The sequence below is a fragment of the Papio anubis genome, chromosome 5 (assembly GCF_008728515.1).
Source record: "Papio anubis isolate 15944 chromosome 5, Panubis1.0, whole genome shotgun sequence".
Classification (NCBI taxonomy): domain Eukaryota; kingdom Metazoa; phylum Chordata; class Mammalia; order Primates; family Cercopithecidae; genus Papio; species Papio anubis.
In genome coordinates, this window is record NC_044980.1 from 120,360,828 (window position 1) to 120,380,515 (window position 19,688).

Consider the following 19,688-nt stretch of genomic DNA (forward strand, 5'->3'; position numbering starts at 1 on the left):
CATTTAAGGTAACTAAGAGTTTTTGTGTATGTGTTTGCTTGGTTTTACTCCTCAGCTTATAAAGTGAGTTACGGATTTGATTTCAAGACGTCAGGAGAATTTTCTTTGTAGTCAAGTACATATTTTTCTTGATAAACATAAACGTTTTTGGACACATATCTTGAAATTAGTTCACATGTACGGTGATGTTTCTTTTTTAGTTAATCTAAGAATTGGATTTTATCTGTTACAATGGGTACCTGCCAATTGCTTATGAAAGTACAAGTATTAAATCAGTGATTTTCATGCTTTTTTTTACTGTTATCATATTAAGAAGTACATTTTATAGTGCATCCTAACACATATACATATTATAGATACATATTTACATACTTTTGAAACAAAAGTTTTATGAAAAATAATTTCCATCCTATAGCTGTACTCTAATATTTTCTATTTTATTCTATTTCATTAAGAAAATGCTTGTTGTGACCCACTAAATTGATTTCATGACCAATAGTGTGAAAAATACTGTTATTAAGTGATACAAAAACCCATTTTATTTTGAGTCAGAAAAACACAAGTACAATCCAAGTTAATTGCCTGAACATCTTCAATTATAAAGGGATTAAAAGTTCAATCCTTGAATTACGAAGAATATGGTTCAAATTTTTGTGAAACTTATTATTGGTAGATGTAGAATAACTTTTGGAATAATGATATTGGGTAATCCAACTATCAATAAGAATAATACTTTTATAAGATGCTAAGGCCCTACACTGTCATAATTTCACTGTAACCCATTGTGTTGCTTATAAACACCAGGGGTTAAATTTTAGCACATAGAGAATGACATCAAGGGTGTCAACATAAACTAAATGCAGGTATCCAAGGAAGTAAAATATTAATACTTTTTCTGTCATTTGTGACTCAGGAGAAAAAAAAAAGAAGTTACAAGGACTGAAGTTTTTATCTTGGAGTAATATCAAGATTATGTCCAGCTGGTGGTAGCTTCATGACGTTCTAAAGGTAGTTCACTGGGTCACAGGAAAAGACATTACTGAGAAAGATGAAGTTTTGACCAAAGAAAGGTGAAGTGTACATTTGCAGGTGAGCAGAATGTGATCTAACAAAGGGCCAAATGAACACCTTTCGAAGTGTCAGTCCAGAAAAGATTAAGATGCTTCTTTATTCTGTGATGCAAATTTAAACCAAAACTAATCTGTAGAGTAAGCATAAAAAGGAGCTCATCAAATTCTTTTTTTCCCATTGGCTATCACTTTGAGGTAGTGTACCTATATACTTGTTTCAAGTTTTTTCCTCAGTCACTTTGGTGCTTCTGTTTTGGAAGCACCTTAGGCACATCCTTACCATCCTTCATCCGCCCCTTACCTGGCTCAGCAGCTTCTGGAATAAAGTGAGTTTGTAATCTTGCTTAGTGGTTTGTGGCTCATGGGTTTTCCTTAACCGTGTTTAAAGCATTCCTGCTGTGGAGACACATTTTTCTTACCTTACTCCTCCAACAGATTTTTACTGAATATAAATAACTTCAATTCATCTTCACTTTTATATCACCTTAGTTGCTGCTTCTAAATGCATTTTCGCATGGACTGAAGAGTTGGCTAAGTGGGTGACCTTCATATCCTTGTACAGGAGAAAATACAAAATGAGGCCTGGGATTACCATTTTAAATGGCAGAGCTTTGACTGGAAGAAAAATAGCTCCTCAAGGCCCTTGAAGCAGAGCTGATTAGTTACAGAGCGCTAGAGGCAAAGCAACCTCCCTTTGCACTATTTTGCTGAATTTCTTGACTGGTTTTCAGGTTCTAGGCCCTTTATGCAAAGATGAGTGGGTGAAGAATGGGAAGTAACACTTGCAGAGGGTCCAGGGCTTTGCATCTGCACTCACTCAACTGGCACAACCAATGTCTTTTCTTCCTTCATCAAATGATGATTGAGTACTAACTATGTGACATGCTAACACACACACACACATATGGTACACAGATGTATCTATACATTTTCTAGTAGGTTTTGGTGTAAACAACAATATAGCAGAGTAAGAGAAAAAAGGAGTGTGGTAGGCAGGCAAGATCTCTCAATTGTGGTGACCTCTGACCGGAATCCTAAAGATGTGAAGAAGAAGAGCCTTATCAGCCTGCGCAAAGCCCCCGAGGCGGGGACTGCTTGGCACCTCCGAGAAACAGGAAAGTCCATGTGGTGGGAGCTGAGTGAGAAATACCAGATGAGGCCACAGAGATAGGGAGGAGATGGGGTGTTGGGTGGCAACAAATTGCAGGTGACATACTTATATTTAAAATTTGGTGTTACTTATTTAAAATTAAAATTTAACTAAGTGTCTTGTTTTTCGTCTTTTTTAAAAAAAATTCTCGCTGCATCTGCCAACCCTGTTCCTCCCTTCCTTCCTCTCTTCTTTTTTTTTTCTGTGTGGCTGTGGTATTCACATGACATAGGTTCACTTGTTTTGGTTTGCTTTGTTTTGCTTTTTGCCCCTTGTCTTTATTGATACAATTTTATTTTTGAATGTGTAGAATATTATCATGCTTTTAAAAGTCAAAATTCTCTGAGTATATAATTTGCAATACTACTGTTGTATTGTAGCACCACTACCTTTTCTAGCCAATTTCACCATTTTCTAGGTTTACTGTTTTGGTGGGTTTTCTTTCGTTTGATTTTTTGTAATGATAAGAAAACAGATGTGTACTTTCTTGTTCTCACTTACGCAAATTTTGCCATTCTAAATATCCTGAAAATTATTCCACATCAGTTCATAGAGATCTTTCTCAATCTTTTTTTTTTTTTTTTTTTTTAGAGACAGGGTCTCACTCTGGCACCAAGGCTGGAGTGCAGTGGCATGATCATGGCTCACTGCAGCATCAAATTCTGGGTCTCAAGCAATCTTTCCACCTCAGCCTCCCAAGTAACTGGGACTACAGGCACATGCCAACCATGCTCAGCTAATTTTTAAATTTTATGTAGAGACAAAGACTTTCTATCTTTCCTGGGCTGGCTTCAAGCAATCCTCTGCCTCAGCCTCTCAATGTGCTGGGATTATAGGCCTGAGTCACCGTGCCCAGTCCTTTCTCAGTATTTTTGTTAGAGCTGTATATCATCCCATTGTGTGTAGAACAATAATTTACCCAACCAATCTCTTATGCTTGACCATTTAGGAAGTTTTCAATGTTTTATATTTACAAGTAATGCTACAAATAATAACTTTGTGCATATGTATTTTTGTAATGATTGATGGTATTTTCAGAATAAATTCCTAGCAGTGGGATAACTGGGACAATAGTAAATCAGCAAGTAATTTTGTTAAATATTACTAACTTTGCCTTCAAAGGAGCAATGTCACTTTACATTCCCAGCAGAAATATGGGAAAGTACCTGTTGTTCCTAAGCCTTACCAAGAGGCTGTATTATCAGGCTTTTGAATTTTTGCCAATCTGAGGAGTCAGAAATGGTACTTCAGTGTAGTTTTGATTTGCATTCCACTTATTATGAGATAGACCATTTTTTCATATATTTAAAATAAATTTTAGATTCTTTTATTGTGAATCATCTGTTTGTGTCTTTTGTCTATTTTTCTATAGATTTCTTTTTCTCTCAATTAAAACAATTCATTGTATATGAAGGATTTACCTCAGAGATATGTTGCAAATATTGTCTCACATTTTGTCATTTGTCTTTTGATTTTATTTACAATGTTTTGGCCATGCAAAATATTTATTTTCTTATAGTTATATTTATAATTTCATTTATTGCTTGGATTTTTTCAAACTTTTGCATTAAGTTTCAGGGGTACAAGTGCAGATTTGTTACATGGGTAAGCTTGTGTCATGGGGGTTTGTGGTACAGATTATTTCATCACCCGGGTGTTAAGCCCAGTACCCATTAGATGTTTTTCCTGCTCCTCTCCTTCCTCCCAACCTCCACTCTCCAGAAAACCCCAGTGTCTGTTGTTCCCCTCTAGGTGTCCATGTGTTCTCATCATTTCACTCCCACTTATAAGTGAGAACATGCAGTATTTGGTTTTTGGTTCCTGCAGTAGTTTGCTAAGGATAATGACCTCCAGCTCCATCTATGTCCCTGCAAAGGACATGATCTCATTCTTTTTTATGGCTGCATAGTATTCAATGGTGCATATGTACCAAATTTTCTTTATCCAGTCTACTATTGTTGGGTATTCAGGTTGATCCTCTGTCTTTGCTATTGTGAATAGTGCTTATTGCTCAAAATTTCAAGTCCCACTTAGAAAGCCTTTACCTACATGGAGGTTAAAGAGGCAGTTATCCATGTTTTCATCTAGTATTCTATTACTTTATTTTTTACGTTTAGACTTGGGTCCATTTGGAGTTTATGCTCATGTATGGAATGAGTAATGAATTTAATTTCATCTTTGCCAAATGGCTATCCAGATGTCCCAACACCATTTTTGTTTTTTAAAGACTATCTTTGCCTCAGTGATTTGAGATAATACCTCATAGGTATTATGAGGTATTATAATGGGAGGGCATAGCCAAACCGTATCACCCAACACACACACACACACACACACACACACAAGATTTATACAGAAAACAGCCAAACCATATCACCCAACACACACACATATATACTAGATTTATACAGAAAATAGGTCAATTTCAGTGCTTTCTATTCAATTCCATTGATTTGTCTGTCAATTCATAAGCCTGAATATATTTTGAAGGTAGAGTTAACAGGTGTTGGTGATGAATTTGATGTGAGGCACGAGGTAAAAAGAGGAGTCAGGTATGACTCTATGATTGTTGACCTAAGTAACTAGAATGTTGGAGTTGCCACTTACTGAGGAGAATTGAGTTTTTGTTGTGAAATACCAGGAATTCTGGGTTGGCCATATTCAATCTGCAATGACCTTTAAATGTCCTAGTGGAGGTGTGAAGGGGCATGTGGCTATAAGCATAGATTTAGGGGAAAGGCAGGAGAAAGACATTTAGAGTCAGTGATGTGGAGACAGAATTTAAAACCATGAGCCTATTAAGAGTTTTAAATGAAAGCATTATCTCCATTTGGGAGATATACATCCTACAGTTTTGAGAGTTTAAGTCACTTGTCCAAGTAAATTGCAGAGCTGGGCCATGAATCTAGTTCTTATTCTCTGGATTCGTTTTTTATGTCTGATGAAACAAAGTACCCTAGACAGGCTGGCTTAAAGAGCAGAGTTTATTTTCTCTCAATTCTGAAGGCCTGGATCAAGACGTCAGCAGGGCTGGTTTCTCCTGAGGCCTCTCTCCTTGGCTTGTAGGCAGCTGTCCTTTCCTCCCCGGTATTCACATGGTCTTCCCTCTGCTACCTGTAAGTGTCTTAATTCCCTTTTCTTAAGGAACATCAGTCCTGTTGGATTCGGGTCTACCCTAATGACCTAATTGTAGCTTAATTAACCCATAAAGACCTTATTTCCAAGTACAATCACATGCTGAGTTACTAGGGGTTAGGCCTTCAACATATAAATTCTGGAAGGACACGATTTGGCATGTAATATTCTGTTTTTGTGACACCAGCTTGCTATGTGTTTGAGACTGTAGTAGTCAGAGTTCTCCAGAGGTACAGAACCAATATATGAGTTGATTAGGGAGAACTGGCCCACACAATTACAAAGGTGAAGTCCCGCAATAGGCCACCTGCAAGCTGGGGAAAGACAGACGCTGGTAGTGACTCAGTCCAAGCCTCAAAACCAGGGAAGCTGACAGTGCAGTCTGAGGACAAAGGCCCTAGAGCCCCAGGAGGTTGCTGGTACAAGTCTCAAAGTCCAAAGACTGAAGAACTTCAAGTCTGACATCCAAGGGCAGGAGGAGAAAAGTGGCTGCCCTGGAAAGGAGACAGAGGAAGCTCTGCAAAGTGAGTATCTCATTTGTCCCACCAGCTTTGTCCTAATGGCACCAGCAGCCAGTTGGATGGTGCCTGTCTACGTTGACAGCATTCCACTGACTCACATGTCAGTCTCCTCTGGTAACCCCCTCACAGACACACCCAGAAACAATACTTCACCAGTCATCTAGGCATGCCTCAAGCCAGTCAAGTTGACACTTACTATTTACCATCACACAGAGGAAATGAGAATTTCGAACCTGAAAGATCGTATGTTTCATGAGAGAATTAAAATGATGATTACTTTGGGCTGGGTGCGGTGGTGACTTATGCTAGTAATCCCAGCATTTTGGGAGGCTGAGGCAGGTGGATCACTTGAGGCCAGGAGTTTGAGACCAGTCTCACCAACATGGTGAAAACCCGTCTCTACTAAAAGTACAAAAATTAGCTTGGCTTGTTGGCACACACCTGTAATCCCAGCTACTCAAGAGGCTGAGGTAGGAGAATTGCTTGAACCGGGGGGGCAGAGGTTGCAGTGAGCCGATATTGTGCCACTGCACTCCAGCCTAGGTGATAGAGCAAGACTCTATCTCAAAAAAAAAAAAAAAAAAAAAAAGAACAAAATGAAGAAAATGATGACACTTTGATGCCTATGGGTTAGCATTTCTCCTTTATTTGAAGGATAGTTATATGGATGGCATAAAAATAAATGATATTTAATAAGAAGCCACAATCCTCAGATCTGTATCCTAGAAAGAAAGACTTGTCTTTCCTTGGGAAACATGGGACAGGAAGGGCCCATGACACAGAAGTTGCAGCAGTGCATTTGAGTCTTGTCTGGGCTGGAGGGAAAAAGGGTGAACATTTTTTTAAAAACAAGTGTCAAGGTTTATCTTGGAGAAGTCATTCTTTGACCACTAAGAAGTGTGGATTAAAATAAACAAGAAATTCCTGTCAAGTAAAAAAAAAAAAAAAAAAATCTCAAACTTTATCAATATGCTTTTGGTTAGAAGTAAGCAATTTCAAGAAAATTTCTCCTTTTCATATAGTCTTTAGTTATATATGAAAATCAAGTCAACTTATAGATTATTGTAATTAATTCATTACTTACATATTTGTAAGTACATTAAAAATAATTAAACTCTTTGAGCTTCATTCATCACTCTAAGAATGATGCCATCACTTCTCTAAGTCACCTTTACTTGGAAAGATTCTAAAAGTTCTACTTGGCACTATTTTGTAATCTGTTTTTCAATATTTTTGCTACCTGGTTATTATTCACTAAACTACAGTGTATTGATGCAGGAAAACATCTCCATAAATTACTAACTGAAACTCATCGAGATTCTATGGGAAACAAATTACTTTGAGTTTGTCTTCCAAGAATTTATGGCATTTCCTAGCAACTTTTGTCGCTGATTTCTGAGACAATTTTTCAGAATGAGAATATATTATCTAACATTTCTGCTTCTCAGAACAAATGATCTGAACTAAGTAAAATTTGCTCGAATAGGCTGGAATACAGGTTGAAGCAGTTTGGATTTCAGCTCTGATGTTTTAATAGATTTTTAAAAGTGTAAGATCAGCGGGGGAACTCTGATGGAACATTTCAGTTGCCTTGGTTGCTTAGCAAGGTGGCACCAGTGTGTCTGAATAAGGGCAGCTTAGAAACTGATGTCGGTTGTAGATAATGGACTGAAAAAAGCATAGATAGTGCAAAATGAAACAAACAAAAATCATAAAAATGTCAATGTTGATTTCATCAGTACCCCATCAGTTAAGTAATGTTAATTTATCCTTGAAAACAAGAAAATCTTGCTGGGTGTGGTGGCTCACACTAGTAATCCCAGAACTTTGGGAGGACGAGGTGGGTAGAATGCCTGAGGTCCGTGGTTCGAAACCAGCCTGGTCAACACAGGGAGCCCTCATCTCTACAAACAAACAAACAAACAAACAAAAACAAAAACCAGCCAGGCAGTGTGGCATGGACCTATAGTTCCAGCTACTTGGGAGGCTGAAGTGGGAGAATTGCATGCATCTGGAGTTCGAGGCAGCAGTAAGCTATGATTGCACCTCTGCACTTCAGCCTGGGTGAAAGAGGGAGACCCTATCTCAAAAAATAAAAATAAAGAAAATCTATCCAAGTTACAGCAACATGCTGAAAAGAAATTACTCCTAAGTAGAATTGCATTGCCTGCTCTGCTCTTAATTGGGGAGACCCTTATCCTTGAGAACCACTGGACCTTGATATGGTTTGGCTGTGTGTCCCCACCCAAATCTCATCTGGAATTGTAATCTCTACATGTTAAGGGAGGAACTTGGTGGGTGGTGATTGAATCATGGGTGCGGTTTCCCCCAAGCTGTTCTTGTGATAGTGAGGGAGTTCTTACAAGATCTGGTTGTTTGATAAGTGTCTGGCGTTTCCCCTGTATGCTGTCTCTCTCCTGCCACCATGAGAGACATACCTTGTTTCCCCTTCACCATCTGCCATGATTGTAACTTTCCCGAGGCCTCTCCAGCCATGCAGAATTGTGAGTCAATTAAATCTCTATCCTTCATCTATTACCTAGTCTCAAGCAGTATCTTTATAGCAGTGTGAAAACGGACTACAGCCCTCTTCTCTGCTGTGGCCAAAAACTTCCTTTCACTAACATTACCTCCAAATTGGCATATCCAGGCAGTTGCAGAGGTACATAGTCAGGACTGAACGTTTAAAATGTTTACCTAACACTTCATTTCTGTTTTGGCATTTCTTTCTTTTCAATAAACAAAAGTAGCCTGGGCCTCTGTAGCCTTCTGAGATTCTTTGTAGATACTGATTATTTTAAAATGCCACCAATAAAACCCAGCAGCCTGTTATGGGCTCATTGCTCTATTTATGCATGGCATTCCCCAAACAAAATGGTTCTGGGAGGCGCCTGGATTCCCCTGGCCTTAGTTGCTCTCTCCTGAGGCCCTGACTTGTAAGGCCTTGCTCTGCTCCTTGTCCTCATCACTGTGTTTTGAGGGAGAAACTTCTGTCTCCAGATGTTTTTAATTCACCTGATTATGGCTGCTCTTGGTCAGTGAGGATGGTGACTGTCACATTTTGAAAACACACAAAAACAAAAACAGAACAAAACCACAGGTTAAATACAACTCACCATGGCTCTGTTGTGATTAGCCCTTCCTCAGTTACCTTGTTTTTAAAACAGGTTGACCTTTCGAACAAGTTGTCTCTTCTTATCCCTGTAACTTAGAGCAGGCCAGGTAATTTAAGGAGTTTAGTAGCAGGTGACATTTCTTCCTTCAGAGTCTTGGAGTCTCAGGCTCTTCCGTCTATTTTTAAGAGAAATAAGAAGGCAAGTCTACATTTAGTGAGTGACTGCCACTTGCCAAGTGTTTTAACTTACTTTATCTTCATGACTGACACGTAGTGTGAGTATGAAGATACCCATTTCCAGATGACAAAACTGCGATTTCAATGAAATTTCATGCCTGCAGTTACTGAGCTAGGAGCAGCAGGGTCAGGGCTTTGCTGCAAGTCAGAGCTCCCAGTCTTTTAAAATTATTATCATACTTTGTGTGAGACTGATCACATGCTAACAAATCATTCCTGCTACTATTTATTTGGCCATTTCTTTCTAACCATACTAAATGGTTAGAAAACAGACATTTTATCTCTCTGCCAAACATGTCATCCTCCAGAGCAATATGCTGTCCTAATTCTTCTTTAGGTAACTTCATGATCATTAGAACTAGGAGGAGGAAAATGAAGGATCCTCAAAACTCCTTAGCAGGATTACCAGATTTAGCAAGTGAAAATATAGGCCACTCAGTAAAATATTTGGGACATACTTACGCTAAAAAAGTATTCATTGTGTATCTGAAATTCAAATTTAATAGACTATTCTGCTTTTTATCTGGCAAACCTATCCCTTAGCAACAATTTTGCTAATATAAAATTTAATTTTTCTTTCCCAAATAGGAGATTTTTTTTCTTGTTAGATATTTAGTTTTATTTTCTTTCTTATAATCTCTGTGTAAGATACAAATAGGTGGAGGAATTGGCTAATAGGTGCTTATCAAAAGGGAGAATTTTATTTGGGTAACTGAGCAATCAGTTCTTTGCACATAGAGAATTAACTGTAAATTTCATCCTGATTCTGAAAACCTCTGGTGGCAAAACGTTTTAACTGACTTTATCCAACAATACTTTTTTCTTTTCCCTGGTAAAGGGTCTTAGATGAAAATAGAGGAAGGCAGGAAGAGAGCCTATACCATGTATAAAACTTGAAGCTATACTTTCTATTAAACTTAAAGCTGTTTTTCTTTTTTCAAATCTATTTCAGAAGACGATTTTTTAAAAAAAAATTAAAAAAAATTTTTTTTCTTTCTCTGTTGCCCAGGCTGGAGTGGAGTGGCACAATCACAGCTCACTGCAGCTCAGGCGATCCTCCCCACTCAGCCTTCAAAGTAGCTGGGACAACAGGCACACATCATCACTTTTGTAGAGATGGTGTTTCACCAGGTTGCCCAGGCTGGTCTTGAATTCCTGGGCTCAAGCGGTCTGCCCACCTCAGCCTCCGAAAGTACTAGGATTACAGGTGTGAGCCACTGCGCCGGACCCAGGAGACAATTTTTGTAACACGAATATATTATGCTCCAGAGTCACGTTGGTAATCTGAATTTGTAATGAATTGTTCATTAATTAAAAGAGGCAAAACCAATCTAAAACACTTACCAAGAATCTATAGGCATTTGGAGGTAAATACGCCAGGGAATTTCAGACCAATTCATTGTCAAGACTGCCATGATGGGGTCTCAGACATCACCTGTGGTTTTCAAACATAAGGAAACAATTGATCATGGTGAATGCACAATCTCAGAAAGAGGACATTCTTATTTTTAAAGGACAAAAAACTTCATGAAAAACTTGAAAATCGTTTCTAAATGTGATGTAAAACATACACCATAAGGAAACATGAAACAAGACAGACAGTAATACAATAAAAGCCTCTGGTTCTAGTCAACATCTACATATGCGAACTTAAAAATGCATATGTCACCCCCAGAAAGACAAATTTTTATTATATTCATAACATGTTTCTGCATGCTATTTTAGGCATTTCTCTATCAATTATTACCTAGAAAAGTATAGGAATGTAAAGCCAACAGAAAATTCAAGGTGACCTGATTCAGCTCCTCTCAAAGTACAAAGTAAATTCAAGTTACAGTTTTAATGAAGAGAGTTGATAATCGAGGTGTGGTAATGCAAGAATGAACACTTGTTTGTATCTTTTTTTTTTCTAGCTAATTGCTAGAAATTTCCAATGAGAGAGATTCTGTGGCCTTCAAAATCAGCCTTTCAAGTATCCCATTGACCTGGCTTTTTTTTCCCTTAATACTTCATTAAAGTATCCTTGATTACACTGTGAAAACAATGAATATATCGTTCTTTTAAAATAAATTGTGAGATAGTTTCTCCAGAGAGAGACACTCCGTCCAGTTTTAACAGGACAATGATAGAGTTGTATTCCCTAGATGTGATGGGGTCTTGGGTGGAATGTCCCTTTTCAGTCCATGCTCAGTTTGAACCATAATTCAGCATTTCTTGCATATCAAAAACAAACGCAGTTCCACAGTACTTTACAATTATTGTAGGTGTTAGTAAAAACTTAGTAAGAATACACAGAAATGAATTGGCGTTGCCCACTGCATTAGTCCGTTTTCATGCTGCTGATAATGACATACCCGAGACTGAATAATTTATAAAGAAAAAGAAGTTTAATGGACTCACAGTTCCACGTGGCTGGGGAGGGCTCACAATAATGGTGGAAGGCAAAAGGCACATCTTACTTGGTGGCAGGCAAGAGAGAATGAGAGCCAAGCAAAAGGGGAAACCCCTTCTAAAACCATCATATCTCATGAGACTGACTTACTACCATGAGAACAGTACAGGGGAAACCGCCTCCATGATTCATTTGTCTCCCACCAGGCCCCACCCACAGCATGTGGGAATTATGGGAGCTACAATTCAAGATGAGATTTGTGGTGGTGGCGGGAGGGCATAGCCAAACCTTATCACCCAACACACACACACACACACACACACACACACACACACACACACTCTTAATGAAATAAAATTCCTCATTAAATATTTCAGAACTTTGCCAAAACGTTCTCCCTGTCTGCCTCATCTTTCTACTCTTTTTCTTCCCTCCTCCTTGTAGGGGCAAAGGGAAAACCTCCCCTTCACCTTCTGAAAGTTCTCTGAAAATCAATTGACTAATAGGGGAAAAGGCATACAAAATTTATTAATGTGCACATGTGTGCATGGGAGTCAGATAAAATAGGAAAGCTCAAAGAAAGGGCCAGATGGGTAAAGTTTTATACCATCCTGAGGTTAGAGAAAGAATGGGGGCTTGGATCCTGGAAAGATTGGTTGTGGGAGAAAGATAGAGGATAGTCCTGGCTTGCAAAGGTGTTCTTGTTTTGCAGGTGAAATCTCACAGGTGGCAGCTCTCAGAGATAAGAAGTTTCTGTGAGACCCCCAAAGGTGTCAGACTCTTAGTCTCCCTCTCCCATGCGCCAATCCTTACTAGATCAGGACAAGGTGTGGGACCCCGAGAAAGCCTGTCTTTTTATTTCACCAGTGCAGATTTTCCTACAGATGCAAATCTCCTCCACAAAAGGGTTTGCAAAGAGGTATTCCTATGTGCAGGCCCTCCGAATAGCCATTTCAAAATATGCCAAAGAAGTGTATTTTGGAGAAAAATATTTTTGGTTTCCTTTACCTTCATTCCTGTCTATTTTCTGGAGTAATATTGCTGTCATGTTCAGTTAGCATATTCTACTCTGTGAAACCAAAGGCCTATAAACAGTAGACTCCCACTCCCTTGGAAAGCTGCTCTAGCACTGACTAGGATGACCCAGAAAACACCTTGGGGGCCTCACCTCCCACGCACTGTGGTTTTCCAAGTATTCATCAAACAAAAAGGTTTTTTTCCTTTGTGTAGCCATCCTCAAGATTGACCCCCAGTGATTCTTGCCTGCTGATATTCACTGTCTTGTGGAGTCTTCGTCTACAATGAGTCATAGCCAACTTCTGTGACCAAGAGAATATGATAGAAGTGACAGCACATGACATCTGAAAATAGGTCATGGAAGACATTGCAGCTTCCACCTTGGTCTCTTGGATTGCTCACTTTGTGGGGAAGCCATGCTTTGAGGATGCTCAAGCAGCTCTGTGGAGAGGCCCATTTAGAGAGAAACTGAGGCCTCCTGCCAACAGCTGCCACTGCCACCCACATTGCTACCATGTGGCTGAGCTATCTTGAAGCAGATCCTCCAGTTCTGGTTAAGCTTCAGACACTATAATCCTGACTGACATTGGAGAGCAACTCATTAGAGACCCAGAGCCATGACTATCCAGCCAAGCCATTTCTACCTGATTCACAGAAACTGTGAAGGAAAATGATTAGTATTGTTTTAAGTGACCAAGTTTTGGGGTAAGTTGTTATGCAACAGTGAATAGTTAATGAATTCTTAATTAAGCAGTGATTCTAATGCTTACAACGTTTTGTGATGTGAAAAATGCTTTGATATTTATAGTGTTGGATGACTTATTTCTTCGATTATCTTTTCTTAATAAAGCAACATTGAGAAATTCAGATAGCTATTATCTTGAGTTTCTAATGGATTCATATTTTAAAGTATATCAACTTGAAATCATGAAATCTGTAAATTTGAAAGAAAGAACTTTATATCATATAAAGGGTTGCAACCTGCAGCCTGACAGGCATATCCTCTCGCAGAAACCAAAAGCAGTCACTTTGAGGGAGAGAAAGTGTCACAGACATGTTATGCTAGGCAGATCAGCTAGACATACATATTTAACAGGCGATAGGAGGGGCCAGGAGTATTCATGAGAGGATTGTTCCACATGTATAGTAAACAAACATGTATGTTACATATGTTCCGTGTTCACTTTGGGGTGGAGACAGCATGAAAATGTAGTAAAATTAGGCTGTATACATCAAAAAGTGAAATAGAGGGCACAGATGTACCTTGTGAGTGGCCTCTATGGGTTGGCCAGAACCAGTCTGTGGTTGGCGGTCCCTTATCAGAAAGGAATGCTGGTCAGTGGCTGTGTCCAAACCATGAAAGGGGAAAGGAGTTCAGTAGTGGTGTCAGGTGGTTGGTTGAACTTAGAAGAGGAGCGAGTCTTCCATTCTTTGTTTTCTAGGGCTGCTTTCTGTTTAACTTTGAGAGAAAAAAAAAGTCCAATGGTAGTTATCAAGGAAGGGGGTGTGTAATGAGGCTTGACCAACCTCCCATCCCTTCATGCCTAGGAAACTTAGTTGTAAGATTTTCTGGGGTCTCCTTGGCCAATAGGGTTTGTTCAGTTGCTTGGAAAGTTTAGGATTTTATTTTTATTTCACGAGTGTATTCTATCCAATACTGGGAATACTGAAGCATCATATTTAAGAGCATAGAAACTGGAGCCATGAAGCCTAGATCCTACGATCTCCCAGTTATGTGACCTTCGGCACATTATTAATCTGAGACCTGGTTTTCTCATTTGTAAAATATGCAGAGTAATCACAAGTACCTCACAGGGATTTGAAAGGATGAAGTATGACAATGCATGTTCTTTGTACACTGCATGGCTTGTAGTGAATGTTCAATAAATGTCAGCTATTGCTGAGCTGCTGTCAGCATTAGAAGTATGTCTGTTTTGATTAAATTTAAAACGGAAATTTGGCAGATAAAAGACAGAAGTTCAAACCCAAATCTTTCCAGCATGTTATTTTTTTGTTAATGATATTAACAGGATTAGAATGACTTTCTATTCATCCAGACAAGCTCACGGACAACCCACTGACACTGTGAACTTGGATGTTGTGGAATGCTAATCATCCCTAACAATGTCAGTGTCAGGGCAAAGCACCAGCTGGAGGAAATCTAACTGAGGACACATCTTCTGCATTTTTATGTTACATTTTATGTACATTTGATGTAATGATGCAACTGTTTTGCATGGAAAAATCTTGCAAACATAGAATATTCATGAAGGTGGCTTCTATATTTCTCATGCTTTATCTCCTGGGCTTGTTCATTCTTCCATCACACATACACAGTATACTTTAAAAATCATTTATTGGTTGATTTACCGGTGATTGTAAAGCTCAGTTGGTGAGAAATATTACTGATCTTGAATTTACTGAGCACACAGGAAAAAGAAACTTGTGGAAAATGAGTTGGAGAAGTAGCAAATAGAGAAAAATAAAGAACACTAATAGAAAATGACAAATAGAAGAGAAAAGGCATAGTAAATGAAAATATGGAAAATAAGGCAAGCCATATGGAAAATAAGCATTTGTTTGCTGTGAAAAATTAGTGCATAAGTGACTCAAAGATAAGAGCTTATGAGAATTTCTAATGACTATCACCAGCATGTATATTTCATCCTGTTTCCCTTAGCTAATTTCTTTAAGAAGAAGAGGGCTATTGTTAATTAACAACACTAAAAGGAAGTGAAAGTTTAGGTTATAGTTACCTTAAACATTTGCCATGAATCTCAAATAGTTACTGTTTACAAGCACTGACTTAATTTCAGTTTGCTGACTCTACTTCCTGGATACTGGAATCTGAAAAGGGCAACTCATTGAGCAATAAGTTGATGATCAGGGTTCCCAGGTAAATAAGGGAGCTCACTGCTTAGAAGACTCTCTGGCATGGATGAGATTCAGCTTTTCCATCTGTACATAGCAGAAATAATATATGTCCTTCCATCATATCTGAGCAGTTAATAAGTCAATGATTATATCTGGCCAATGAGATAGAAGTGAGCCATTCATACTTAGTACTTTAAGGCAGCACTTTTCAAATGTATTCCACAACACAATGAGGAGGCCAGGGAAGGGGCACTGATGAGAGTTGAGACCACTGGACCCCAGATGAAAGATATTCTAACCATACTGACAACAACAGGCTTAGGAGAATTCATGTGTATAAATTTCTGAGTCCTTAGATACTCCAATAGGCTTCTGTCACTCATGTAGAAGACAGAAAGATTCTACTTTGAAGAGCCTGAACAGCCTAAGAAAAAAGACCTAAAGTCAATGACATCACAATTTTCCAGTAAACGGGCTACCCAGATTACATTACAGTGAAGCTTAAAGTCAACCAGCCTCATATACATATTTAGAGTTTCTAATCGGGGAAGACCCCAAGATGGAAGATAAAAACCAGAACAGAAAGGAAAAAAACAACTTGGCAAGAAAATAAAAGCTACTGATGAAGAAGAAATCTTCCAACACCTATTATGAATATCCCAGAGAGTTTTGGAAGACACTGCATCCCTGAACTGAGAACAAGACGAGAAAAAGACAGAAAACAGGTCTAAGGAGAATAATAAATTTAGAAAACAGTATAGAACATCTAATATATAATAATAGAAGTTCAAAAAGAGCAAGAACACAGAAAATTGAAGATAGGAAATCATCAAGAAGATAATTGAAGGCATTTTCCCAAGAGTAAAGGTCATGAGTTTCCAGATTGAAAGGGTCCGCAGGAGGCCTCGACAATGAATGGAAATAGGCCTATCTATGGCACATCATTGTGAAATTTCAAAACTGGGTACAAAGGGGAGATTCTCAAAGCTTCCAGATGGAAAATCAAGTCACATACAAAGCACCAAAAATCAAATGAACTCTGCAAGCTAGTGGAATTGAGAATTCCTTTAAAGTTCAGGAATAATATTATTTCCTATGTAGAATTCAATATAGAGGCAAAAGATCAACCAAATGGGAGGATAGAACACAGATTCTGTTATCAAACATGTAAGGCATTCTTTTCCAGAGCACTATTGGAAGATGTGATCCACTGAACCTGAGAGAACAAATCAAGAAGGAGAAAACATGGAACACAGGAAACAGGAAGTCAAACACATAGAAAAGAGGAAAAAGAAAACCCCTAGGATGATAACAAGCAGGAATTTCAATAAGACTGCTCTGCTGCAACCATAAAGGGCAGACTGTGCACCGTGTTAGCTGGAAAATTTGCGGCCAAGGACAGCACAGGGTCCTTTCTCTCTTGCCAGCCTTCGCCTCATAGTGAAGAGACAGGTATAGTAGAAGTCAAAGAAACCACTGCATTTATTGATGAGATCCATATAATGGTGTATGACTGAGAATGAATGATGAGATATTTAAAGTATGGTTTCTACATTTCTATTTCTCTATTTTATATTACTGAGGTTTGGGTATCCTTCTGGCAATGAGTTGGTCACTACTTTTTTTTAAGAGGTCACAATAATTATGCATCGTGGAAATGGACACTCTCAGCAGGATATCTGGAAGGCTGGGGTCCCCCACCCCAGATGGAGTAGTGGGCAAGAACAGGATCCTTGTTATGTAGAGACAAGGTCTGCTCAGCTTTCCTTAGTGGGCAAAATAGGCTTCTTATGATATAAGACAAGATCTGTTGCTCAGTTTTCCTTGAAGAAATCCCTTGCTCTTGTATAAGAGAACTATGCTGAAGAACACAGAACTTTTGTTTTCAAAATGCAGCAACTAAGCGATTTCTGTATGAATTTGTGATTCTCAATTTGATCCCTGGAGATTGCCTGATGGAGCCATTCCTCACATGGGCTACTCTAAGAGCATGCCCCTACATATATAAATCTTCTTAAGACCTAGGATTTAGCAATTTTGTCATAGAAATATGCAGTTATTAGATTGTTTTAGATTTTTTAAAATATAAATTAATGCGACTTAGTTTAAGGACAGTTGTTTAGAATATGTAAGTATCTGGAATGATATTAGTATTGATTAATGTCTTTGAGAGTATCATAGACAAGATATTGTTATTTCTTCTTGTGCTAGCATGTCAGGAGGACAAGTGTGCCCCATCAGGGTCACTGACTCTCAGTAAGTGGAACATGCCTCCATCCCATCCCAAGTGGGTGTATTTTCTTCTCAGTCAATATTAATAATACATGCTCTCAAGAAAATTTCAACCTTACTGCCAAATTTAATCTTTTCAATTTATTAAAGTATTCTGTTCTTAGTTTTGGTATTGGGATTAGATGAACAAAATAATGATAAGTAATGGAAATTTATGCAATGAAAATAATTTCCTTTACTTATGTTTATAAAAGTTACTAATGAAGTTCAAAGGCAATTTTTGCTTTATTAGAAAATTGTTTCATATTTATTTTCAGAGGACTGAGAAAGATCAGAAATCTTTCAGCTGTATTTTATCTGAATTGATTGCTTTTGTAGAGAACTTGCATTTTCCTTATGACAGAGTAATTCCCGTTTTACTTTTATGTCCCAAATCCTAATACGAGATTTAAAAGATACATTTCTTAGCTGATATCTTTTGTGGTTTATCATGAAGAAAACATTTGTCATGGATGATTCTGTATCATCTATTTGGTTTGTCTAGAAAACATATCCCCTAATCCTTTATTTACTTGAAAATAAACAATGTGGACAAGACTATTACAATGCTATCGGCTATCAGACAGGAGCTTTACAAGCATGTGAATTAAAATATATATCTCACTTTGGTTTTAAAGGTGTTAAGGGTTATTAATGCAGCCTGCTTTACATTCACTCAACAAAATTCCTCCTTTATGTGCAACTCAGTAATTTTAACATCATTTTGTATTCCCAGAGTTTCTGGATATTAGTTTTGAGTCTTACATTGTAAAAGAAATTTTAAAAAGTCACATGGTGGGGGGGCGGAGCAAGATGGGTCAATAGGGAGCAGCTCCAGTCTTCAAACTCCCAGCCTGTTTACACAGAAGACCGGTGATTTCGGCATTTTCAACTGAGGTACTGGGTTCATCTCACTGGGAGGCCGCAGATCGGTACTGGTCAGCTGCTGCAGCCTGACCAGCGAGAGCTGAAGCAGGCGCAGGCATTGCCTCACCTGGAGGAAGCCGCAAGGGGAAGGGAACCCTTTCCTAGCCAGGGGAACTGAGACACACAACACCTGGAGAATCGGGTAACTCCCACCCCAATACTGGGTACGCTTTGAGCAAACAGAACACCAGGAGATCATATCCCACACCTGGCTGGGAGGGTCCCACACCCACGGAGCCTCCTCATTGCTATCACAGCAGTCCAGATCTACCTGCAAGGCAGCAGCTAGGCTGGGGAGGGGCTCGCCATTGCTGAGGCTTAAGTAGGTAAACAAAGCTGCTGGGAAGCTCGAACTGGGTGGAGTCACAGCAGCTCAAGGAAACCTGCCTGTCTCTGTAGACTCCACCTCTGGGGGCAGGGCACAGTAAACAATAACAAAGCAGCAGACACCTCTTGCAGACCCAAACCACTCTGTGTCTGACAGCTTTGAAAGAGAGCAGTGGATCTCCCAACACGGAGGTTGAGATCTGAGAAGGACAGACTCCCTGCTCAAGCGGGTCCCCTGACCCCCTGAGTAGCCTAATCCGGGAGACGTCCCCCACTAGGGGCAGTCTGACCCCACACCTCACAGGTGGAGTACACCCTGAGAGAAGCTTCCAGCAAGAATCAGACAGGCAATAATTTGCTGGTTCAGAAATATCTATCTTCTGCAGTCTCTCGCTGCTGATACTCCAGGCAAACAGGGTCTGAGGACCTCAAGCAATCTCCAATAACAGACCTACAGCTGAGGTCCTTGACTGTTAGAAGGAAAAACTATCAAACAGGAAGGATTACCCCTACACCAAAAACCCCATCAGTACATCACCATCATCAAAGACCAGAGGCAGATAAACCACAAAGATGGGGAAAAAGCAGGCAGAAAAAGCTGGAAATTCAAAACAAGAGCCAGCATCTCCCCGGCAGCGAGCGCAGCTCATCG

The 19,688-nt window shown here is 39.0% G+C and overlaps 1 long non-coding RNA gene across 1 annotated transcript; it reads right to left on the minus strand.

The window, feature by feature from the left end:
* Positions 1-8,896: 8,896 nt before the first annotated feature.
* On the minus strand, positions 8,897-13,985 carry LOC103885388. Its single transcript, XR_648437.4, has 3 exons — positions 13,901-13,985; positions 10,573-10,663; positions 8,897-9,167 (listed from the first exon to the last, which is right to left on the minus strand). It is a non-coding gene; the product is annotated as an uncharacterized LOC103885388 (long non-coding RNA).
* Positions 13,986-19,688: the final 5,703 nt, after the last annotated feature.